Source organism: Globicephala melas, chromosome 3 (genome assembly GCF_963455315.2).
Source record: "Globicephala melas chromosome 3, mGloMel1.2, whole genome shotgun sequence".
NCBI classification, from domain to species: domain Eukaryota; kingdom Metazoa; phylum Chordata; class Mammalia; order Artiodactyla; family Delphinidae; genus Globicephala; species Globicephala melas.
In genome coordinates, this window is record NC_083316.1 from 69,377,399 (window position 1) to 69,392,181 (window position 14,783).

Genomic DNA, 14,783 nt, shown 5'->3' on the forward strand with positions numbered 1-14,783 from the left:
GATAATGAGCAGAGAAGAGATTTTTTTTTTATTTGTTTACTGTCCAATCCAGGCACTTGAAAATTCTTCTTAGTATCTGCCAAAGCCTGTGAAGGCTATGAGAATTTGCCCTCCGTGCAATCTAACATGTTAATTTGTTTCTATTTCAAGGGTGCTAGCAGAAGACAGGAGACTCCTGGTCTAGAGACAAAGGACTTACTGGTTCACAGCATAGAAAACAGCATGATCATCAGCATATTTGTACTGGTTGTTTTGCCAAGTCCCACCAAATGATGCTATGGGCCCAAATGACACCTGCACATGCTGTGGGTTGCATTACAGGAGAGGACCCAAGGGCCAAGAGTGCAGAACTTTTTGAGCAAGTTGCAAATCATTGCAGCAAGCAGCAAACCACTCAGCCCTACTCTCCACCTCCAGTCTTGCTGCAGTCACCTTGACCTACTTAGTATCTATGTGACTAGTTACAGAAACTGATCAGGAGCTGGGTAACCTTGCAGTCTAGCACACACAGCAACAACATGCAGGATGGCCCAGGGCCCATTGCCAACGGCCTTTCCCAATAATATCCAGACATTATTTCTTCCTGTTCAGGTTCAGGACCATCTCTTCATGTTCTGTATTGTCAAATGCTTCATTTGTGGCTAATTTCATATCTCTCCTTGGGAAAAAAGGCATTAACATTGTTATTATTCACGGGTCATAGCTCTTCAGAACCTGCTTATATTGAAAAATATATCTCTTGCCTCTGCAGTTCCGTAATACCATTTATTTAATTCTGGTTACATGATTACTCATGACTGCATCATCTACAGTGCCTTTCATTATTGCTGGCTTCTGAGGACTCTCTCAAATGTTGTCACTATACTTTGATGACTACAATGTAAGCTTTACTCAGCCCATGCAGGAAAATTTGAACAACAATTTACTTTCCACTCATGTTAAATTTACCATTTAGAATGTTATAAACACAGAACAACATGTCTTCCAAACATGTCTTCTCTTGAACTCTTTATGCCACAATCACTGCATTCCTAGAGTGTGATCTCTTTCAATTTTGACTGCCCGTCTTCCTTCCATACACTGCCATCGGCAAATAGGTAAGGGGCTTGGGGGAGGGGAAAGCAGAAGAGTAGTCCAATTTGTGCAAGGAAATTCAATTCAGAAAAGCATGGCATCCATCATCAAAAAAATCCACAAATAATAAATGCTGGAGAGGGTGTGGAAAAATGGGAACCCTCCTACACTGTTGGTGGGAATGTAAACTGGTACAGCCACTATGGAGAACAGCATGGCAGTTCCTTAAAAAACTAAAAACAGAGCTACCATATGATCCAGCAATCCCACTCCTGGGCATATATCCAGAGAAAACTGTAATTCAAAAAGATACATGCACCCCAATGTTTCTTGCAGCACCATTTACAGTAGCCAGGACATGGAAGCAACCTAAAGGTCCATCAACAGAGGAATGGGTAAAGAAGATGTGGTACAATATATACAATGGAATATTACTTAGCCATAAAAAAGAATGAAATAATGCCATTTGCAGCAACATGGATGGACCTAGAAATTATCATACTAAGTGGAGTAAGCCAGAGAAAGACAAATATCATATATCGCTTATATGTGGAATCTAAAAAAAGGGTACAAATGAACTTATCTACAGAATAGAAATAGAGTTACAGATGTAGAAAACAAACTTATGGTTACCAGGGGGTAAGCGGGGGAGGGATAAATTGGAAGATTGGGATTGACATTTACACACTACTATTAGATAACTAATAAGGCCCTACTCTATAGAACAGGGAACTCTACTCAATATGCCATAATGGCCTATTTGGGAAAATAATCTAAAAAAGAGCAGATATATGTATATGTACAACTGATTCACTTTGCTACACATCTGAAACTAAGACAACATTGTAAATAACTATACCCCAATAAAAATTTTAAAAAAAAGGAGCATGGCATTACCTTGATCAAAGGCAAGAGCGATATCCATCTAAATCCCTTGGATAGATAAGTACAACCACCTCCATAGATGTGTCAGACATGTAGCATGGAGTCTGCAGAGGGGACAGGTGACTGCACTAGGGGCCAGTAGCCAGAGGTGCACAGGGTAAAGGGCACCCTTGGATGCTAGACCAGACATGGCATTGTGGTCAGAGCAGAGATGAGTGGGAGCTCATTCACAAGCCCACACACATAGCTCAAGTCCACAGTTTGCCAATGGATCCTTGTTACCCCAGTCTTGAACTTGTCTTATATCTGATGATAGAGTCAACCAACATCTGCTGTTTGTCACTGCCATTCTGACAACCCAATCTCACGTGATCCTGCAAAAAGAAATGCTGTACTGACCATTGGGAGTTATCCACTCACCAGGCCACCCTCCTGAAACAGTGACCAACTCTGGGGTGCAGGGCAACTGAATCAGTGTGAGGCCCAGAGCTCCTCAGGGCATTTGGTTGACTTTACACCTTGGGAAGAAGGTTGGAGAGTTCCCCAAAGAAGAGAAATGGGGACTGAAGCCCCTTGTGGTTCATGATTTGAGCTCAGAGAGCACTGTCTTAGTGTTTTAATGTTCTTCTCACTCCTGTTTAAATGCTCATATTTAATATTTGTGTTTTCTAATTTTACATGTGTGTCTCAACTGATTTGTAGTTGCTAATTAAAATAATTCTGTGGTTAATGAGTGGAATTTGGCTATAATAGATGTCTTATTTCATTAAACCATTAGACTAACTTGTATTTTTATAATAGTTTGCTGTGATTGTGCCCATTACTTTATTTGCTCCTCACAATAATCATAGGGAATATGATGACCTGCTTCTGACAGATGAGGAAACTAAGGAAAATTACTTAAGGTTGTCCAAGGTTACATGTTTGTTTGGTGTCACAGTCATGAGCAGAACTGGGCTTGCTGAACCTCCTCATCTGATGCTCTTGCTCTCTTAGTAACTACCACTTGCTTTCCCCAGGCACATCTGTCATGAGTAAGGTTAGTATTTATTCTGAGTCTTTTCCAGTGTTCACTACATCAAAGAAGATAACATGTCATTTTTCTTTCTTTCTTGATGCCTCTACTGCTTCAAGGGAATATAGTTTTAATATTCAATAGTGAATATTAAATACACCTATTAAACATGATATATGACAAGAAATCTATATCCTACATTAAGAATTTTATTGTTACTCAACATTCTGATATGTATGTCAATGCAATGAACACAGTGGATCCTCCTGCCAGTCACCTATTAACCACCTAAATCTCACAGCTTCTCAGGGCTGCAGGTAGGAGGACCTTGCTGCATGTCAGATTTGATGCCCTCATGCCCCTTTCTTAATTCTGCATAAAGAACAAAGAGTATTAGTATCCTTATGGGCTTGGTAACTGATAAGCAGAGCTCTGCTCCACATTTTCAAAAGAAGTGATGCTGTCACACCTGCCCTCCTGGTTCCAGCACAGCTTCTTGTCACTGTATAAGATCCTAGGGAACTGAGGTTCATGATGATCTCCTAGGTGTGCAGGCCGACTTTATACAGTTAGGGGGTGGTACAGCATAGTGGAGTACAGCAAGAGTTCTGGAATTGACAAAACTGAGCAGACTCTTACTTTATTTACTAATTGTGGGTTATGGTCAAGTCATGTGTTTAACATCCATTTGTACTCACATCAACATATATTTTTCCAACAGAATTTCCCAAATGAAAACCATTTCGCTTTCCTCTTGAAATGACTTGAAACACTGGCTTCTTTGGCATCAAAATCTCCAAGGTTCTAACAGTGGTTTTAGGATAGCCCATGTTCATCAGCAGAAGGTTGGGACAGAAGTAAGATCAGTGAGTTCTGGGAACAAAAGTTCAACGTTCTACACTATTTCTTTCTAGTTCTTTTTTCCCCTCCCCTTTTTGATGATAAAAGTTCAGTTTTAAAAACATTTTTTTTCATTAATAATTAGTGATGTTGAGCATCTTCCTCACACCAGTCAGAATGGCCATCATCAAAAAGTCTACAAACAATACTTGCTGGAGTGGGTGTGGAGAAGAGGGAACCCTCCTACACTATTGGTGGGAATGCAAACTGATCGAGCCAATATGGAGAACAGTATGGAGGTTCCTTAAAAAACTAAAAATAGAGCTACCATATGATCCAGCAATCCCACTCCTGGGCATATAGCCAGAGAAAACTGTAATTCAAAAAGATACATGCACCCCAATGTTCCTTGCAGCACCATTTACAATAGCCAGGACATGGAAGCAACCTAAATGTCTATCAACAGAGGAATGGATAAAGAAGATGTGGTACATATATACAATGGAATATTATTCAGCCATAAAAGAGAATGAAATAATGCCATTTGCAGCAACATGGATGGACCTAGAGATTGTCATACTGAATGAAGTCAGAGAAAGACAAATATCATATGACATCATTCTTTTGTGGAATCTAAAAAAAGGGTACAAATGAACTTATCTACAAAGCAGAAATAGAGTTACAGATGTAGAAAACAAATCTATGGTTACCGGGGGTAAGCGGGGGAGGGATAAATTGGGGGGAGGGATAAATTGGAAGATTGAAATTGACATATACACACTATTCTATATAAAATAGATAACTAATAAGGACCTATTGTATAGCACAGCGAACTCTACTTAATACACTGTAATGGCCTATATGGGAAAAGAATAAAAAACAGAGTGCATATATGTATATGTATAACCGATTCACTTTGCTGTATACCTGAAACTAACACAACATTGTAAATTAACCAAACTCCAATAAAAATTTAAAAAAACTTTTTTTTTCCATGATACCTAATGTAGTATATAGAAAGAAGAGGCATGGCCGGCAATGATGTACATTAGAAAAGACAGATGCGAGACTTTACTTTGACTTTTTTTTTATCATGTTGATGCACTTTAGGTCCCCCTCAGGAAAATGATGCTACTTGCTAATGTCCTTTGCAGAAGATGTGTGTGAGAAAAGTGGTGCATGCCAATTGTCTTTATGATCCTACTTTTTCCTTACTTCTATATCACAACCAAAGTGATTGTCAATCTGAATTTATTAAAGGGTTAACAAAAACTAAAAGTAATGGAGAAAGAACTGTAAATGAGTATGTTAGATATGGCTTTCCCTTAGTCCAAAGGGAAAGCACCCAAGAATTTTCACCTTTCCTGAGGGTCCTCTTGGGAAGGTATCCCAGTTCCCAACCTCATTCTATCCCCAGATTTTTAAGAGTTTCTCCTTGGCAATCTCTCCAATCACTGTTAGAAACTCTATATATTATCCACAAGGGCTAGTTTTACTCCAGAAACTATTTCCTTCACTTCCAGAAGGAAACAGATTCTGGAGTATTCTTCCCAGTGTGAGTTAGAATAATCCCATGGGAGCTCAGGAAGGAAGTTCCAATTTGGCATTCACAGCCCACATCTCATAGAAAGGTCCAAGCTTTGTCTCTAAGAGTCTCCTAAATGGTGTGAGTTGAAGATGGCCATCTTCACTCAATGTTCCGTGAGTAGCTGTTGAATCATACAACACACACACACACACACACACACACACACACACAGACACACACACACACACTCTCTCTCTCTCTCTCTCTCTTTCTCACTCAGTCACATATGCATATACCCCTGTCCAAAGGCAAATATTAATGTTCATGGATAGGAAAGACCAAACCCATAAAGAGGAAGAGGATTGATTTCCTTCCCTATAATTTTTCCCATTAACCAAAATTTTTCTTAGCATTAATTCTTTTCATTTGCCTCTCATTTTCATTTAACTCCCATTTCCAAATTGTGTCTCCAAAAGCTACTAGAGATTAGTAAGTAACTGATTCATGTTTCTTATGGCTGCTTCCTTAGCTGTGTATGACAAAATCAAAACACGGACATTATTGCTCGTAAATAATGTACCATTCCTCTCTCTGGTCTGGGGGCGGGGTGGCGGGTAGATGTAGTGAAGAGGCAAGAAGTGGGATGAGAGGTTTCATTTTTTCTAGTTAATAACTGTAGAACCGAATTGTTTTGGCTAATGAACTTACAGGGATGATGTTTGAAGTAATAGCCAAATAAAATTTGTTTTTTAGGAATACTGGAAACTAAACTCTTTGGGTACTTAACAGTATAAGGTAAGCACTAAACTCGATACTGAATTTTAGCTATGCAACTGTAACTCTTTTAACACAAATGTAGTTAAGGGGCAGAACCAATTATTTGCATTTTGTTAAAGGATAAACTTCTCTTAAATGATAAATTTAATTACTGAAATAACAATGAAGAAGTAATGTCATTTGAGACTAGAAGAACTCAGAGAGTGTCTGTGAATCTGCTATATTGAAGAGTATTTTCTGGGACTTCCCTGGTGGTCCGGTGGTTAAGAATCCACCTTCCATTTGTAGTCTGATAGGGATTGCATTGAGTAGTACAGTCATTTTCACAATGTTGATTCTTCCAATCCAAGAACATGGTATATCTCTCCATCTGTTTGTATCACCATTAATTTTTTTCATCAGTGTCTTATAGTTTTCTGCATACAGGTCTTTTGTCTCCTTAGGTAGGTTTATTCCTAGGTATTCTATTCTTTTTGTTGCAGTGGTAAATGGGAGTGTTTCCTTAATTTCTCTTTCAGATTTTTCATCATTAGTGTATAGGAATGCAAGAGATTTCTGTGCATTAATTTTGTATCCTAATACTCTACCAAATTCATTGATTAGCTCTAGTAGTTTTCTGGTAGCATCTTTAGGATTCTCTATGTATAGTATCATGTCATCTGCAAACAGTGACAGTTTTACTTCTTTTCCAATTTGGATTCCTTTTATTTATTTTTCTTCTCTGATTGCTGTGGCTAAAACTTCCAAAACTATGTTGAATAATAGTGGTGAGAGTGGGCAACCTTCGACAGATGAATAGATAAAGAAGATGTGGCATATATATACAATGGAATATTACTCAGCCATAAAAAGAAACAAAATTGAGTTATTTGTACTGAGGTAGATGGACCTAGAGTCTGTCATACAGAGTGAAGTCAGAAAGAGAAAACCAAATACCATATGCTAACATATATATATGGATCTAAAAAGAAAAAAAAATGGGTTCTAATGAACCTAGGGGCAGGACAGGAATAAAGATGCAGATGCTGAGAATGGACTTGATGACATGGGGAGGGGGAAGGGTAAGCTGGGATGAAGTGAGAGAGTAGCATTGACATATATACACTACCAAATGTAAAACAGATAGCTAGTGGGAAGCAGCTGCATAGCACAGGGAGATCAGCTTGGTGCTTTGTGACCACCTAGAGGGGTGAGATAGGGAGAATGAGAGGGAGGTACAAGAGGGAGGGGATATGGAGATATATGTATACATATAGCTGATTCACTTTGCTATACAGCAAAAACTAACACAACATTGTAAAGCAATTGTACTCCAATAAAGATGTTAAAAAAAAAAAAGAAGAATCTGCCTTCTTATGCAGGGGACACAGGTTCGATCCCAGGTCAGGAAACTAAGATCCACATGCTGCTGGGCAACTAAGCCTGCGTGCTGCAACTACAGAGCCCATGCACTCTGGAGCCCTCCGGCCACAACTACAGAGCCCACGTGTTCAGGAGCTCGCACGCCAGAACTAGAGAGCCCATGCATGGCAACCAAGAGCCCAAACACCACAATGAAAGATCCTGCGTGCAGCAACTAAGACCCGACACAGCCAAAAATAAATAAATTTTAAAAGTAGAGTATTTTCTATTTTTCATGTGAATTTCCCTTATATAGAAACATTGCTGTTAATTTAATTTTTGACACGCAAAATCATAGAAAGAACAAGGAATTGACTAGCTAGCTGACAAATATCAGGGCAAAAAATAAGAGATGTAATTATAGCTCAAGGTGATGTCTAATTTTCCCATAGCAGGTAACACAACTTCCTGAAATCAGGGCCAAATGAAATCTAAATGTTATACTTGGCCAGGGAGATATAAAGTTCCTTTGATATTATATCATCCTTTAAACATTTTAGAAATGTAACATAAAATAATAACTGAACTTAAGATTTTCACCTTAACTCTTATTCTGGGTGAAGGTCAGATATAAAGGTTGATTTTTTTTTTTACTAAGTTATTGATTTCAGAAATTTATATTTCTATCACTCTGTATTTGGGATAACTGTGTACATATTTTATCATCTCTTTTCTTGCACTAATATATTTTTGTGTGAAAAACTCTTGCCCTTTCACTGATATATATCATGACTGCATAAAATTTTGAGTGTTTTTCACACAAGCTTCTCAGATTTTAACTATCTGTCCTGGACGTTTATATATTCCAGGCAGATACTCTTTTAAATGGTTTGGTCCTATTTATGGGATGGAATGGTTTGGGTTTCTGGTGCAAAGTAAATAACGTAGAGATATACCTTGTAAAAATGAACAACAGACCAAAATCAAATATCTATTCAAGCCTATCCTCTGTGTTATTAATTAATCTACCCAGTTAATATATGTTAAGCACTTATAAAAGTGGCATGTAGTCAGAGCCCAAGAACTGCTAGGCTCAAGCAGCTGTAATCCCCCACCCCTGACATAACTGTAAAATAATATTTTTGAACCACTGCAGTGGCATTATCTGATGATCTTCAAAATTCTCCAGGTTAGGCTTCACCCCAATCGATTAAATTAAAAATTTGGCTGGTAGGACTAAGACGTCAATTTTTTGCCAACACTTTATTTCAAAATAAAATATGTCAAGCCTACATAATATACACTAGAATAGTAAATTAACGTCCACATTCCCTTGCAATGTTTGCTTTAGCTCTCTAGGTAAGTATTAATATATATATTTTTACTCTTGAAACATGTGAGAGTAACTTACTCTCAAATTATGAAATTTTACCTCCAAATGTTTTCTCATGTAACTTGAAGAATAGGACATTTTTCTATATAAGCACAACACAGTGATTACACTCAGGAAATCTAACAATGATATATCATTTTCTGATATATGGTCCATATTCAAAATTCTCCTTTATAGCATTTTTTTTCTTTTTAAATCAGGCTCCAGTCAAAGATCTTACATTATATTAATTTGCCTTGTCTTTTTTTTTCTCCTTTAATCTAGAACAGTTCTCCAGCCTGTTACTGACCTTCATGAAATTCAGTTTGTCCTTCAACTTGGATTTGTATGGTTTATCTTCATGATTAGATCTGGTTAAACATTTTTGGCAAGAAGACTATTTCCCTATATGAGGTCACGCGATGTTGCTTGTCCTATTATTGGTGATAGTAACTCTGATCCCTTGGTTGAAAGTTTCTAAATAAAATGTACCCTTTTTACTTTGTGATTTATAACTTGATAAATGGGGTGACACTTTGAGACTGTTTCCCAAAAACCTGATGGTTTTAGCACCCATTGCTAATTCTCACCTGAATCAGTTATTACAATGGTGTTGGTAAAAATGATGATTTTCAAGATGCTTATTATGCCTTCTACATTTATAAGTTGGTATTCTAAAGAAATCTAAAGAACTGCTTTCCTTAAGAAACAAGTGAGATCCTCAGGACTGGAGATGGAAGGTGCAGAGACAGATGATTTATTTTCTCCTCTGGTAGCTTAAGTTTCTCTTTTTTTTTTTTTGTGGTACGCAGAAATGATGAAATGATGAAATGATGACCTCACTTTTTGGGCCAGTGAACTTCTACCCAGTCTCCCAAATGCAGCTCCTCTATGAACGCTCTTTTTTGACATCCCCTTCACCAAGCAGAGCCGATCATTTTACCCCTTTACAACTGACCCTTCAATAGATGTCCTTCTATTAGAGCACTTACACTGGGTTTTTTTTCCATGGTCCCTGCCCTTTGCGATTGTGGGCTCTTTGAGGTAAGAAACTTTCTTAATCACGTTATTTCTCTAGTTTTGAGCCCAGAGCTTTAAACATAGCAGTGCTTCATAAATATCTAACAAATGAATGAACGCTCACAAACCCAATTATTAATTCCGTAGTGGTGAGGACCTAGGTAGTGTTCAATACATTTCAGTTCTCTAAAATAATGTTTCTTGAGCTTTAGTCATGTTTGTGGCCATATCTGATATCCCATGTTATAATATTTTAGTTTAAAATTATTATTTTTATTTTATTTTATTTTATTTTGTGGTACATGGGCCTCTCACCCTTGCAGCCTCTCCCGCTGCGGAGCACAGGCGCCGGACGTGCAGGCTCAGCAGCCATGGCTCACGGGTCCAGCCACTCCGTGGCATGTGGGATCTTCCCAGACTGGGGCACGAACCCGTGTCCCCTGCATCGGCAGGCGGACTCTCAACCACTGTGCGGCCAGGGAAGCCCTAAAATTATTATTTTTAAAACAGAAATGCTTGTTTTTCAACCCTATCCAAAGCAACATTAACTACGGCATGGTTTAGATGTGATAGTTTATTTTTTCTAATGTACATTATAATGTGTTCATAACAATTAAAGATTTGTTTTTTGGCTGCGTCGCACGGCTTTCAGGATCCTAGTTCCCTGAGCAAGGATTGTACTTGGGCCACGGCAGTGAAAGTGCAAAGTCCTCACCACTGGACCGCCAGGGAATTCCCACAATTAAAGATTTTTAAACAGCCTGTCTCTATAGCACCTAAAATCAACTTTTCTGCCTGCAATGGTACACATATTATTCTTTTGGAAAATTTCTTTAGTATAAAGCTTAGGCAAGTCTTAAAAACACACAGCACAGCACATTTTGTAGCTATGAAGTAGGTTTTATGACATTTGAGTTTAGAAAACCGACAAAAAATTATAGGCCAAATGAGTCTCCTATTCTTGATACTTAAAGTTAGATTCAAGAGATATATTGCCTAACAAACAATTTTACTGGGCCATCACATTTTCATTAGCTTCATCCACTCTTCCTAATATCACAACAGTTGCTCTGGTGGTAGGAAAAATCATCCAGATTTGCCAGATCAGTCAATCAAATCATTGCACATACACTTATACACATATGTGTATGTTAGGTGATGTACAGAATACTTAAAAGCATAAACTCAACAGTTGCCTTCAAGGAATGTGGCATTTAATTGGCTATATTAGTATATTAAAGATATTTAATCAGATGATTACATACTAAGTGTAGTATAGAAGAAGAATACAGGATTTTATAATAAGACACAGAAGTATTTCCACCTAGGTAAGTCAAGGAAGTCTTGATGGAGTTGACATTTGATCTGAGAATTAAAAGGATGGATAAGATTTAGATAGGCAACTCTGAGATACAGTTCCACAATAGAAAAAAGTGTGTCCAGTGGATTGTGAATAGACTCATTTGATTGATTCATTTATTCACTCAATCATTTAATTATGCATTAAACAACTACATATTGAGCACTAGGTGTGTGCCAGGTGTTCAAGCAGACTCTGAGACAAAATGGTAAAGAAAATGGGCACAGTATCTGCCAACTTGGAGTTAGAGTAGGGCGTGGTGAGGGGAATAGGAAATAAGGCTGGAGCTTGACCACAGGGACTTGCTGTATTAAAGACTTTTGTCTTTATTGTAAGAGCAACGGGAAAGAACAGAAGGATTTTAAGCCAGATGGTGACATGATCAGATTTGTGTTTGGAAAATAATTCTGGCTGTAGTATGGAGAATGATGGATTGGTTGGCAACTACAGTGGCTACAGGTCTTTGGAGACTAATAGAATAAAATCAAGAGATGATGGTATTCTAGACCAAGACTACTGTGGTAGAGCTAGAGAGAAACAGAAGGAGGAGTGTATTTAGGAAGTAAGACCAACATGATTTGATGATGAATTGGATATGTGGGATGGGCAGGAAGAAATGTCAAGGACAAACTGGTTTCTGGCTGGCACAACCAAATGGATGCTAGGACTATCCACTGATATGGAACATTGGAACAGAAAAAAATTTAGGAGAAAGTTATGAGTTCAGGTTCCACTTAAGGTGTCTTTGAGACATCCGGGAGATTACTTAATAGATGTATATATTTATAGGTTTGGAAATCCAAGGAGATGTAAATTTGTGAGTTAACTGGTATGTCATCTTGGTTTCTCTGAGAATCAGATGCTGATTTGGAGTTACAAAGGATTTATTGATCAGAGACGTGGAGGGTTGATAATGCCTATGAAAGGTAAAGGAGTGAAGAAAAAAATAAATGGTCATGGAACACTTTCACAACATGATGTTGATCTGACACCAGGCAGGATAGAGGAAGAATTGGGCAGTGAGAGCCTTCGGATGACAAAGTCCTGGCCAACTCAATGCTGAGCCCCAGATTAAAGATTGACCACTAGAAGAGTCCCTCATAGGGCAGAAGGCCCTCATCACAGGCTGGGTGCTCCCCAAGAAAAGCATGGCCTTGGCTCAGATACTGTGGTGAGTTCTGAAAGGACTGCAGCTGGAGGCTCTCACGTAACAGTCCTCACTGCTGAATGACAGGCTCTTTCTTGAACAGAGACCTGAGTGTCGCACCTTCCTGAATTTCACATCTAGCATAGGTGCTGGCTGGAGACATGTATGTGGTAAAGATGCCCTATCAAGAAAACTGAATGTGAGAAAATAAAGAAGGGTTTATTGAAGAATGATTGTATTTAGGTGAAAAGTGGAAAAGTTAGGTGAAAACCATCTTCTGAAGTATTATAATGACAAATAAGAGGTTTGACTGATGCATTTATACACTTACGTATTTTTCAAATTGTTCAAGAGTAATTAAGTCTGTTTCTACAAATATGTTCAGTATAATAATAAAATAAAATTTAAATTTTAATGAAGAAAACAGGACAAAAAGAATAATGAGAGTAGGTGAAAACAATGCAGCATGAGTAAGTTCTTTCAAAAATCACGTCATAAAATTATATACACTGAGTAGAAGTGAAAACATGGCTCTGAAACTTCTAGTTGCCAACAAACAAAGAAAATATAATCAGCTATGATTCACAGTGTACATGAGACAAAAACAAATCAATTGCTTAAGAGAAACCCTTTTTTTTTTTTCTGATACCAAGATGAGGAAGGACCTATGGGTCTTCATAAAGAGCACATCACATAAGGAACTGAGCAACATCTTCACAATAATTTTTACAACAAACACATAACCCTGATTCTTAAATTTCCCTCCAGGATGACTAACACAATTCTGTGGGGGCCTAATGACTAATTCAGAAAGAGATTTAACAGAATTTAGAGGGGGAAAAAATAGACTGAACGTCCTAGAGACAATCCAAAATGGATTAGGATTGAAATAATCTCATAAAAATCTGAGGACCCTGGTCAGAAGAATAAGCCACCCTACTTCCCATAGAATTGCCTTGAGGGGCTATCAGTGAACCAAACCAATAATTTAATCAAGAAGTAGATTTTGTTTCTTTGAGTTACACAAACAAGAACAGCTTGCCCTAAACATTGCCTGCCTTTGACCATGGTTGCAGAAATATCAGCATTAAAAAAAAGTAAAACAGTGAGCTAAATATTTATCTCTTTTTTAAAAGAAAATATTTAAAAAGAAACCCCCCTACTCTCAATAAAGTGTTCGTAGGACATATAACCTATGGTATTTTTAGCTCCACTTCATGAAATCCTCATATGAAACCATCTATATTTAAGATTTTCTCCTGATTAAAATTTTTTCTGTAGTGGTTTTAAATTGTGTCAACAAATTCTATGATTCTCCCTTCAGGATGTGGAGCTTAATTCCTCTTCTTATTTAGTGACTCCCTTCTAATGAATACAATACAGCCCAAGTGATGATTTGTTTTAGGGAATATTCTTCTTAAATATATTTAGTAAATATGATGTGTTCTCTTTAAATTTTAGTCAATAGATATATCCTTCCTAGCAGTATATTAAGAAATATTTAAACCTTTGAAAGCAGAGAGTAACAACCGATTTGTTCTCCATATATATATATATATATATATTTTTTTTTTTTTCAGTATGCGGGCCTCTCACTGCTGTGGCCTCTCCCGTCGCGGAGCACAGGCTCCGGACGCGCAGGCCCAGCGGCCATGGCTCACGGTCTCAGCCGCTCCGCGGCATGTGGGATCCTCCCGGACGGGGGCACGAACCTGCGTCCCCTGCATCGGCAGGCGGACTCTCAACCACTGCGCCACCAGGGAAGCCCTCCTTATATTTTGATATATTGAATACATTCTTAAATAAAATCATTAATATAATTCTGTGAATGTCATTTTATGAGCCAGAATGGCATAGTATGTCCAACTCTGCAGCTTTGGCTGTGTAACCTTGGGAACGTTACTCAACGGGACTGTGCCTCTGTTTTCTTCTCTAAAAATGGGGATAATAATAGAATATAACTTATAGGATAGTTGTGAAGAGTATATAGATTAATTTATATTAAGTAATCAAAATACTGCCTGACAAATTGTAAGTCCTCCATAAATGTTAGGGGGAAAAAAGATTGATTCAGTAGATGTATAAAAAATTCATTTTCATTAAATATATTCTAAAAGAATATTTCTTAAAGCAAGTTTTTGGTAAATTTGATCGACTGAACAGTCAATTTTGCCAGTCAGGAATTGGTTATTCAGTAACTGATTTGTTTTTTTAATTTTATTTTATGGTATGCGGGCCTCTCACTGTTGTGGCATCTCCCGCTGCGGAGCACAGGCTCCAGACGCACGGGCTCAGCGGCCACGGCTCACGGGCCCAGCCGCTCCGCGGCATGTGGGATCCTCCCGGACCGGGGCATAAACCCGCATCCCCTGCATCGGCAGGCGGACTCTCAACCACTGCGCCACCAGGGAAGCCCTCAGTAAC